The sequence below is a fragment of the Corvus hawaiiensis genome, chromosome 18 (genome assembly GCF_020740725.1).
Source record: "Corvus hawaiiensis isolate bCorHaw1 chromosome 18, bCorHaw1.pri.cur, whole genome shotgun sequence".
Taxonomy (NCBI): domain Eukaryota; kingdom Metazoa; phylum Chordata; class Aves; order Passeriformes; family Corvidae; genus Corvus; species Corvus hawaiiensis.
Genome location: NC_063230.1, coordinates 7,066,071 through 7,078,208, shown reverse-complemented (window position 1 = coordinate 7,078,208; position 12,138 = coordinate 7,066,071).

The following is a 12,138-nucleotide window of genomic DNA, read 5'->3' as shown; positions in this document are numbered from 1 at the left end:
GTTTATTTTTTTGCTGACCTTCTGGGGATATGGTCAGTGAGAGCTGTGACAGCTGCTGGAAGCGGCAGGGGCTTTGAAGATTGTGAAGGTTGTGACCTCGAGGCCCCTTTCCTCTCTCTGTCCCAGGAGCTGCTGAGTCAATCAGGGAAAAGGGGAGGTGAAATGGGGGCTGCTCTTTAGCCATTTTTCAATCGGTGAATGAAACAGGAAAGGACAAATGCAAGAAGAAAAAAGAGCGATTACTTCCACTTTGGTGCATTACTGAGAAGGGGGAATCTCTCTTTGGCAAAAGATTATAACAATAATGGGAAACCACTGTGCTCCTAAGATCCAACACCTTGAATAAAGGATTTAACTGGGCAAGGAGCTGATGGCAGATCAATAACAGTAAATTAGGGGGAAAGCCTACAAACTCCTTTAAATTAGGGGGGAAGCCTACAAACTCCTTTTGGTTCAAAGCAAGAGGAAATCCACCTCTCGTTTTCACCAGATATCAGCTCTAGATAGAGCAGCAGCAACGTTCCCAGTTGGCCCAATAGCTCCCACCATCTCCTTGACCCTACACTAACACATCTTCATCTTTGCTGAGCTCAGCTGAACCCTGTGGCTGAGATTGCAGAGGCTGCTGAGAACGGCTACACTACACATGCCAAAATAAAGAGTCAAAGTACATTGTGTGGGGCTGTATCCTTGATGTGCATGTGCTTTCAAATGGCACAAGCTCCCCTGGCAATAGACACCCCTGGGCAGCCTGCGAGAGGGCTCTCACTCAGCCCCAGATCCCTCTCTTAAGCTCAGTGAGAGGGGTTTAAGTCTTTTTCAATTTCTGGATAACATGATCCTACAGATCTTTCCTTTTAAAATAGTAATCAGAACAGCAAACAGAGCACCCGGCTTCGGCTGACCAATACACAACAGAGGCAAAGAAAGCAAACAGCAGGCTTTTCACTTAGTTTACACAGGGGGCACTTAAATACTGTATTGGTTACATAATACCATTTGGGGGTTGGGGTTTTACACATTCTTCTACTAAATATATCTGTGAGATTTGTTTTAAAGTGATCAACATAAATCCAGCCACAGCTTTGAGGCTATGATTAGACCTAATACCACTGGTAGCTCATAGCATATTTACTAAAAACCAAGGCACAATAGAATTTTTTCCCTAGACCTGCTGATCATCACTGCGCTCGCTCCACTGCAGCAGAGGGTGTACATTGCCTCTAGAAGGGCTGCCATAGACAGCCGCTTCCCTGCAGGAAGCACAAGCTGCTGGGTTTTAGGGCTATATCCTGCCACTGCTCCACATCCAGTCCTCAGAATTCATCTCAGCACAGACTGGATAGGACATGTTCTGGCCATTACAACAAACTAAGTGCTAAGAAAGAGGATGAAACACATAAAAAAAAAAAAATCTAAATCCTAGCTGCAGCTGATCAGGAAAAAGGTATACACTGTTAACTCCTTGAGAGTCCTGTTCAGATGGGGTACCTGAAAGTACATTCCCTTCCTGGAAAGCCCTCCAATAAACATCCTGTTTCCATCCAAAGGGTGTAGCAGGTGGCCAAACTGCTCCACTGGAGGCTTGACAATGGCATTATCTATCCAGCTTTTCAGCTGAAGCCTGGCTAAATCTGTACACAACTTCTGAGACTCCAGCTAAACCCTTCCTGGGAATGGAAAGCTTCCCCAGGCAAAGCCTGGATCTAGCAGCCCTGCATTCTTGCAAAGGACACATCCCTCTGCTCAGAAGTGAACAGATGGGGAGAAAAGTCTCAAAGCATCAGAGCTTTAAAACAGTGCTCTTCTCTTTAGTGTATTGTCACCAGAAGCTCCATGGGCAGGGATCTCTGCCATAAGGAACTAGCAGAACAGCGGGTGGGTGGCTAATTGAGAATGGAAGTTCCTTAGGGCAAACCAAAATAGTCTTTGTGGCACTGCATGAAACTAGGTACGGTGCCTGGGCTCAGCATCAGACACCGACTGTGAAACTCCTGCTTACTCACTTCACCTGGGAGGTAGGTGAGCCTTTCACACATCTTGAGACACAGAGAATAATCAGATGACAGGGATAAGCCACTGTCATGGTGCAAACTCGAATGTATGTATCATTTTGCAAGAATGTAATAAGTCAAATGTTTTAAAGAATCACCCTGCTACTACTTCAACAAATAGCAGAGCCCTGCCTTCCTCAAACACTGATATGCTAAGAAGTAACACCTTTGCCAGGAGTTGCTACATCTCTGTGAGCATTTTGCCCAATTAAAATCTATAGCGATTTACAAAAGTACAAAAGCCACTATCACACAGTGCTAGAAACAAACTGGTTTGTTCCACCACTGTGAATTCCCATCATATCTCAGAACAAGTTTGGGGTGATGGCCATCTGGGTTTACACAGCCCTCCAGCACAAAATTCTGTTACTTGGTTTTCTATTCACAGCAGATATACCTTTAACACATCTCTAAATTATTTTGAAAAATTCAAACAAAAGGGAGGCTATGCTCTGAGAGGAGAAAATTAAAACCTTCCTGTTCTGAAGGAAAAGGGGCTGTCTCACCAGCCCTAGAGAAGTATGGAGGTCACCTTCACGCGCAAGATGTTTCAGACACCAAGAACGAGCAAAGCTAAGGATTTCTCGCTGCCTATCCCCAAACACAAAGTGATTCACTTAGGACATTTATAGCAGTGTTTGGAACAAGTGAAAGGGTAGTTTTGGTGTTCCCCGGTTGAATCTCTGTCTGAATTCTCTGATCAGATCCCTTCTTCCCCTTGTTTCCCTGTTCATGCGCAGACAACCTTACTGAAAGGTAAACTTTTACAGGAAGACAACATAACAAACTAACAACCACCAATCTCCTCCCCCGAAATCTCACACATACACAAAAAAAAAAAAAAAGAAAAAAAGAAAAAAAAGTTTTCCACTTGCACCCTTTATTACGGGAGCCGGTGGGGTAAGGGGTCTTCTTTAAATCCTGGACTAGCTGAATGAATGGCTCTTGGCACCACAGCGGGTGGAGTAAAGCCCCAGCCTGCCTCTCCTCCCCTCTCCGGCGGCGGAGCGGCTCCCCGGGCCGGGGGGAGGCTCGCCCGGGCTCCGCTCCGCCCCCGCTACCTCGACGGCGCGGCGAGCACCCGTGCGGCCGCCGAGCGGCACGGGCAGCCTCAGCCGCGCTACCGCCGGCAGGAAGAAAGGGTTTCGGTGCCGGAGACTCATTTTCGGTGCTCAGGAAAGGCCAGTGCACCGCAGCCGGCTGAGCCCGACAGCTGCTGCCGGGTGAAACCGGCTCCCGCAAACGGATTGTTTAGGGGTTCCGAGGGTCTCTGGCTCGTGGCTCTTGAGAGGACGCCGCTGACAGTCGGTACCGCCGCTTTGCTCGCAGGCTCTGACCAAAAGGAAAGCTTAAAGACTGAGGATCTTCCCCCTCGGTGACACAGGGATGCAGAGGGCGGCCCCCCTTCCGTCGGGGAAGGTGTGCTTGAAGCCACTGCCTTCCCCTCCGTGAAAGGCTGACGCAAAAAGTCACGTCCGCCAGTCCCAGCAGAGACGGGGAGGACAGGCTTGGGGGGGGAGGGTCAAAGGGGACACCGGCTAAAACCACTTCTCGACATATACATCTCGAAATTTTTTATTAATTTGGGGGCACACAGTAACATAGATTTGGGCGGAGGGGAGACACGTCAGGAGTAAGTATTGCTCAGGCTATTCAGTCACACATTTCCGATTATCTCTGCCCAAAATCCAAGAACATCCTTCCCTGGCTGTTCTCTATTCAATTTAAACCCACCGATGCACATAAATACCCCGGAGACCAGCCTGGAGAGAGCTCGCTGCTGATCCGACCGTGCCGTCGGGAAAGCTGCTCCCGGGCCCCCCGGGAGGCTGGGGGGTGACCCCGCTGCTGCACTGCGTTTCATCGCATTTCCCGCAAAGAAGCGAGTGAGAGTCTCCCACCTACAGCCGGTCAGTCCCTGCGGCGGAAAGCACGGAGCAGAGAAGGGCTGCCAGGCGTGAGGAACCCCTGTCACCCCGCAGTTTCGAGCAGGGGCTACAGCACCCCGGGCCAAAGAGGCATTGGCTCCCGGCAGGACACCCAGCCTCCCTCACTCGGGCGGTAGCGGCCGTGCCCAGGCTCCCACCCGCCCCCGGTCACCCCGCAGCCCCTGGACAGCCGGACGCAGAAGCCCCTGCCCTCGAGGGACAGGGTGGCCGCCGCCATTTTAACCTGCTCCGAGCAGGCCCACAGCAGAGAGGCAGCGGGTGATCTTCCGCGGGGCTGCGGAAGAAGGATATTGGGGAGGGCAAGGATTCACCTGGGCAGCCCTGGGCACGTCACCCAGTCTTCCTGCTGGCTTCTTGGACACCTGCCCCGGTACCCAGAGCACTGCTCACAGACAAGGCAACGAAAACCTATAATATTCTCTTCCAGATGGGACGAAGAAGTACCGACACGTTTTTGGGGTCACTCAGTTCTGCAGCTACAAACTGTGTGCCGCTCATCAGTCCCAGCCCAGTACCTTAAGCATAGCTCTACCTATTCATTCCAAAAGATCCCTGGACTTTAGTTAACACTTTATGCAGATTGAATTTTATTTTAGATTAGGTATTAAGGAATTCTTTCCATATAAACCATAGTGTCTCAGACTGAACAACAATCATTTTTCCTTTGGTTTCTTAAGGCATCAGATATAAAAAAATATGATCTAGTGTCAAGGTGGTCTTCTGACAAGAACGATCTAGACTGGGCAAGTTTCCTATGCAGAAGAGCACAGAAAGCAGATTGGAAAGAAAAGCCACATTCAGCATTATTATTATTTTCCCTTCAAAGCACCTTTTAATGTAACATCCCACTCAGCACCAGCCTTCCCAGGGTCGCCCCACGCAGCATCTCCCCCTCGGTGGGGCCAGTGCCCTGGCACGCAGCCGGCGCAACTTCCGCTGCCGGAGCTCCGCCTCGGGGTACCAACCAGGAGCGTGCTATGGGCAGAGCAGCAGCTGCCCTGGCGGCAGGTTAGTGCTGAGGATGCTGAACCACCCTCCCCTGGCCAGCTCCCATTGTACATCCACTCCACGCCTGCGCCCTGCCCCACGCAGCCCCCGCCCCTGCCCTGCTGAGGACCGCCGAGCTCGGAAACCCTCCTTCTCCGTCACTGACACGCATATTCACTTTGTTCTGATGCTCCCCACATTCGGGACCCCACCTCCCCGTCCCGGCAGAACAAGCGCTGCGGGGCTCACTCGCTCCTTGGCTCGGCTTTCGGGTGTCGCTGGGCAAGAAGCTGGAAAAAGCTATGTCATATTTCCAGTCCTGGGAGGGTTCTCAGGCTTTTCTCTGCTACCCACCCCCTGCTCTCCCGGAGGACGGTGTCTCTTCAACTCCAGCTGCCGCCTCCAAAAATCACAAGTACCCCTACCTTTTTGAGTAGGGAGGAGGGAAGTTGTACCCTCCCAATTGAGAATTTACCCCTTAAAGAGCGAATCTATTCCCGCCGGTCGGATCGCCCCTCCCCGCCCCTTGCCGAGCAGCATCCCTCCTGTCCTCCGGCGCCCGGCTTTAGCCCTGGGAATGGCAGTTTTCCTACGGGGCATTACGAAGCACTTTTTCCCCCAGAGCCGAGACCGAGGAGCTCCGAGGCTGCTGGGACTTCTTAAGCAAGATTTCAGTTAATTGCTTACAATAAACAGCCGCCCACCTCAGGAGGGAAAACAGCGCCCGTAGAGAGAGACAAATATTTTAACATTTTAAACTATTTTGCCCTGGAGACTGAAGTCTCTAAGCTCGACTGAGAGCCAATCTCACCGTAGGTTTGTATTGCTGAGGAAACGCAGCACAATATAAACGTGTTTTGCTGTGCAGCTTTATAGAAAATTGCCTGCAGCTCGACAGTAATCATCTGCACATCCTCACCCAGTGAAGGCAGAGGTAATGCGTTCAAAAGTATAGTATTTGCAAGAGAGAGCAGATGGTGCTCCCTTGGGTGCAATTTCAGGAGAAGCCTTGCATTCTGCACTTCTCGAGGTCTGTTTTACCCGCACAGGTTTAATGCTATAAGAGCTCTGTTTTTTTTTTTTTTCCTTTGGCAACTGAGTCACAAGCACACCCAACGCTAGCCCAGAGTAGGATGTTGCTGGCACGAGTCATGACCCTTCCCATTTTGAACAAGTGGGGAGGATACAAGCGGAGTAGACAGGTGATTAAACACGTGCCTATGCAATTATTTTACCACATCACCTTCCGTGTGCTCACCGAAACCAGCTACCGAGCTAGATGGGTTTGTACTAGGATGGGAACTGCTGGGGATGCATTAAGGCGTGTTTGTCTCACAGTGTCAGCAGCCGGACAGGGCTGGAAGGCCTCCCACAAGCTGTATGAGAGCACGGTTAGAACAACCCTAAGCACGAAGGCCTCCGGGCGTCCTTGATGGGGGACAAGCACTCAGGGCGTCCGTGAGCCTCTCGACTCCCTCTCCCGGGCAGGTACTGACTGAGTCGCTGCTGTGTTTTCTCGGCACAAGGAGGCACAACGATTCTGTTTTGCAGCCTTTCGGGCTCTTGAGCTACTGGGCTTTAAACCTGCCGCCTGGCCAGAGGAAGTCGGGTGAAGGCAGCGGAGGAATCGCCCTCTCCGCCGGCCCATCGGACACAGACGCTGCCCAACGCAGCCCCGTCCCTGGGCGTCGGCCCTGCGGCCAAGCACCGCCGCGCCCAGCCGGCGAGAAGCTCTCCCATGGGAGACGTGCGCGCCCAGGACTCCCGCCGGGGGCCGGGCTCTGCCCGCAGCCGGGGGCTCCGGCGGGGCCGGCGCACGCCGTGGGACCTCCCCGCTCCCTCCACGCCCCGCTGCGGCGGGCGAGGCTGAATAAAGAGACGCCGGTCGTGCCCGGCAGACAGGAGAGGAGAGGGGTGGGGGCAGAGTGAGCCGTGAGAACAGTTTCTCTACGACAATGAGGGTCTCCTACCATCACCCAAGGATCGCCGCTAGCAGCGGCTGGCACGCAAATAACTGGTACCCGGTATCGCGGAAGGCTCCTGTGCGAGAGCATTTTTCTGCTACACATGAAAGAATACCGGCAGGCTGCGGATGCTGAGAAACCCAAATTGCACCGCCGGGCAGACATGCAGGGGAAAAAAAAAAAAATCTACGTTCTTTTGGCACATGAACAAAACTCTCGGCAATAACTGTGCTGGCAGGAAGGGGAGCTGGACCCGCCGCTTGCTGTCCCCACTGAGGACGGCTGGTGGGGCGCGACGTGGGTGACCGATGAAGCCAGCGGGAGCTGCATCCCCGCAGAATGGCTGGCAGAAGCCTCCCAGCGGCTCGCAAACCGATACCGTGTTAGTAAGAGACGGCAGCTCGGCTTTCATCCTCATGCCAAAGGGAATCCTCGGCGGATGGCACAGGATCTACTCCAGGGGAAGCGGCCCAGCAAGAGCCAAGGAGAGCCAGGTGAGCTACGCTAGGGATAAGAGGTGTTCATGTAACTACCACTGACGTGCAACCTATTCTAGCTAGGAACAGATAATTTCCTTTTAGCTTTTACTGTCGAGATCTTGCGAAATGCAATATGTTTTGTTGTACATGACAGGACAAGGAGAGCTCCCTGTTTAACGATCCTTTCGTGTATTTTCTTCTCCCACCGAGCAGAAATCGGTATTTAATTTTACAATACAGAGAACTGCCTTAAATGTATACTGTAAGCAAACAGACTTCATCCTTGGCCGCACTTCAACGATCCTAAAGAAAAATAGTAAACAGAAACGCCTGAAGCACAGCTTCAGAGCTTATGCTAATGTTTTAAACTTCCTTTTCTAATAACCGAGCAGTACATGACTTGGCAGAGCGCACCTAAGGAGACACGGCCGCACGGGCGGTCTTGAAGCAGCTGATCACCTTAGCAGTGTAACGCGGGGGAAGCGGATGTTATTTGTTTCCCCCCGAAGAGTATAAATCTGCGGCGATCAAAGCCGCGCTGCTGAAACCCTGTCGGGCTGCCAAAGGCACACGGCTCGCAGGCAGCCGGCAGCGCTGGGGAGCGGCACGGAAGGCGGAGGAGCAGCGCTGACTAGCGGCCGCCGCTCCGGGCTCCAGCGCCGAGAGAGCGAGAAACGCGCCCGCCCCTTTCTCCTCAGAATGGCCCTGCTCGCATCTACCCCACGCAAGTTTTTATACAGCTCATCCACAGGGCTGTTCCCCAGGCAGGACGGAGTAGCCATCAGCATTCAAGCGCACAGAAGAGAAACTCTCGTGTAGGGGCTCTCTGCGGGCACCGGCCAAGCCAGGCAGCCCGATCCTTCCAGGCTGCGGCGGCCAGGCAGGCAGAGATAGGGCTGTGAAGGCATCAGCAGAAGAAAAACAACAACATCGGGCACCTACTGTGTCTTATGTTCAACCGTGGTTTGAGTTGCACTTAGATTGACCCCACCTACTTCAATTTTCACAAGTACAAGCACACACTTGTACTACTAATGAGTACTCTCAGAAAATGAAGCTTAGGTGAATAAACACATAACCCTCACGAAGATCAAGCAAGGAGCCATAGATCCGAGCCAAAGCTTGACAGTCCTCCAGACAGCCAAAGCCAGCATCCGCACATTATTTTTACAATTAAAAAAAAGCACACAGGAAGTAATCAGGCAGCTTTGCAGCTTGCATGCATTCTGATTAATCTGTAATGTGTTTTGTAAGGGTTTGGTACCCTTGAGATGTCATACAGCTTCTAACACTTCTTATCCTAATGAAGCAGGACACCATTTTCCCAAAGGACTGAAGACAGATGAATCCCTCTCAGAACAGCAGCTTGAATCAGTATCAGAGCTATCACAGGATTCCACTGTGAGCTTTATGCTAAGAATTAGCACAATACCAAATATAGTAAAAAGGTTTTTTTAATCAGTTCAATTTGATGCAATTTAAAGAGAAAGAAGCATTGAATGGTGCAGCTGCTGAAGTCTACTTTTCAAGGCGCTCACTATATTCCTTCCTTGCTCATGCACACCCAAAGTAAAACATTACTGTCCTCAGAGAAATTGGTTGACCATGTCTCAATTGATTCCCACACATTACTGCAATTACAGCAAGTTTGATTCAGGAAACAGATGAGAAGGAGCAAATGCTGGGTTTCCACCTTTTGCATAGAGAGTAAAAAGAAATTATTAGGTGTAAATACCACACACCCTACTGAAAAATTTATAAACATGGGAGCACTAAGATGCTTAGAATGTCCCTGGAATGAAAGGGAAGAGGTATACAATACTTATTCCTTTAGAGTCCTAAGGTTTTTTAAAATGTTTAAAGTTCATTACTGTTTGTGACCTGCATGCATAATAAACCCTAAGGTAAAGTTCGAATTGCCTTGTGTTTCCTATGCAACTCCAGGTTGGTGAGGTTGAGTGTTTTAGTTTTCCTTGAGGAAGAAAACCATCTCCTGCGGTTCCTACCCCACAGGGTAGAAACAAGCACAATGAAGAGGAGAGTACTTCCTTAGCTTTGAGCATTCCTGTTTGAGGGTAACTTTTTTTTTTGCTTCCTTAAAAAGCTTAATGACACAATCACAAGTGCTGTCTTGTAACCCCAAAAACATGGATTCCTGAAAGGCAGCTGATGCAACAGCCATGTTATGAAGCAATTAATTATCAAAGGTAATCGATTGGTGGCCCAGGGCTGGATTACAGGAGATGTTTTTGAAGAGAAAATTGCAAAACCAAAAGGGCACAGATGAGAACTCAAAACTAGGAAAGAGGGGCATTAGCATCAGACACCCTCCATACACAAATCTCAGACAGGCTCTCAGCCAGTTCCCAGCTGCCAGCAGGGAATTTAACAAAGAGGCAGCAAGGATGCCAAGCAGAGAGTCAGACACCAGCAGGATGCTGCTGCTGGAAGAAGATACTGCTACAGTTCAACCTCTGTCTAGGACAGGTGTGAAACATGGTGCATCTACAGTGCCAGCTACTGCTTCAGTGCTGGGGAAGGCAAGCAGAAGACAGAAGATTCAGCAAAACTAACAGGCTTAAAAATACTGCTGAGTAAGAGTCATTGTTACAGGCTTGTTTTGACTGTATTTTTTTCTCTTTAAAAAGATATGCTAATTTAACCTAATAAGAACAGATACATCCAATTAATATTCCCAATCACAATAAATTAAATTATGGTTATACCACTTAAATACAAACATTGGTTTATATTTAGCCTCAACATTCAGAATGAAGGATCAATGAGCAGCACATCCTTTCCAGCCCATTGCAAGAACCAAACCCGGGTCTCATTCATCCTGACTGAGAGTCAAAATGTGAGGCAAGTGTTCATATGTTGAGCAGTTATACAGAGCTTTAAAGAGCTTCCAGAAATAGAGAAAAAAATATCTGTAGGCACACACTTGCCTCCAAAATTAACACATCTAAGGAAGTCTTTGTCATTTCACATTGAACTAGATATATACATATGTGCAAAATGCACTGAGATTGCTTTCAAGACAGAGTAGTCTTTAGCAACTGTTCCCGCTGAGAACAACTATAAATACAGATCCCTCTAATTCTTTCCCCAAAAGCCTTTCTGGTTTATTAAAGGAAGAGTACAAAGCAACACTGGTGTACCTTTTCAGAGAGTTCTTGTAGTAGTAAGCAAGAAATGGGAAAGCATCTGTCAGTTATTTCAAAGAATTATTTCCTGCTAGCATCAGAAATCAAAACAAACAGTTTTCCCTTAACCTTGAAGCATATAGAGGATTTTGACAGGAGGTATAAAATTTATCACCTTAAAATAAAGGCAAATAAAGAAACAAAACCACATTCCCAACTTTTATATCTACAACTCTCAGTATTTCATGTTTTACCCTAGAGCCCCAACAGCTTTGGGCAGACGATAAAATCATATAGAAAACAAACACCACCACACAGCAATAAAAAAACTGAGATTCTCCAAGGCTCTAGTCCTCACCCATGGGGGAAGGACTGAAAAGGTGAATTATGAGCAGCCAAAGTAAATAAAGACACCTGAATCAGACTCTAAAATCTCAGTACTTGCATGTGAGCACAAGCCACTGTTTTTCACAGCTATAATTTTTGCACTTCCTACATTAACATTAGCCTGAATTTAGCATGCTAGGAGCACCAAGAGTTCTTTAAGTACTGTATTACACCTTTCCAAAGTAAGACATACTTCAACTGGACTTACTCAAGAGTCCTTCAGAACAACATTTATAGTGATAAAAATTGGGGGAAAAAACCCCAACCAAACAAAGCCCCCCCCAACTATTGCAATACATGCCCAAGAGAAATATTAAGGCTAAGTGACTTTTTACACTGGTCAGAATCAAAAGCGAAGGAAACTCAGTTCACAGGAATATTGTTGCACATGTCTTTAAATAAGGCATTCATGGGTACATTTGTGTGTGGCAGCTTGGTTTTTTACAAATAAAAGTTACAAATATTTTTCAAAACTGAGAACATATCAGAAAGTAAGCAATAAGGACTAAAAGTCAGTTTTTTGCAGCCTCACCAAATCAATTTGGCTCAAATCCAAAACAGAAAGCCAAAGATCCAGTGAGATCGCACTTAAGCATAATAAATAAGACTGAAAACCACCTTTGCTAGGGACAGAAACATCTAGGCACAATCATTGGGTGGGGATAGTACCTGGCGCACAGACTGAGACGAGCCCCATCTCGGCCAGTTTAGTGTCCCAGGTGCACAAACACTAAGCCCATATGGTGTAGGCACAAAGCATTTTAGCTCTTAGTGACAGAGAACTCGCTGCCAAGACTATTTCTTCCTCCTGTCAAATGCTATCACATTTTTTGTGTTTATGTATATACCACCTTCAAAAGAAAAGCTCTCCTTCTTAATAAAGAAAGAAAAAGATTGTTTATGCAGGTTTGGTTTGTTTTTAAAGAGTTATCCTCTATAGCTACAACCTCAATACCAATTAGTCAGCAGTATCAGTGAACCTGAAATATTAATCACATGGAAGTTTACTTCTACTACGAAACAGCAAAAGCCAGTCTACTTAATCTCTAAAATGCCTGCAATCCTTAGATACACACATGCAACTAAAATTAGTAGAAAAACATTCTTACCTTTTTCTTTGAAGAAAAATAACAAGGTACACAGAAATGCTGTTACAGAGGTTCTTTGTTCCA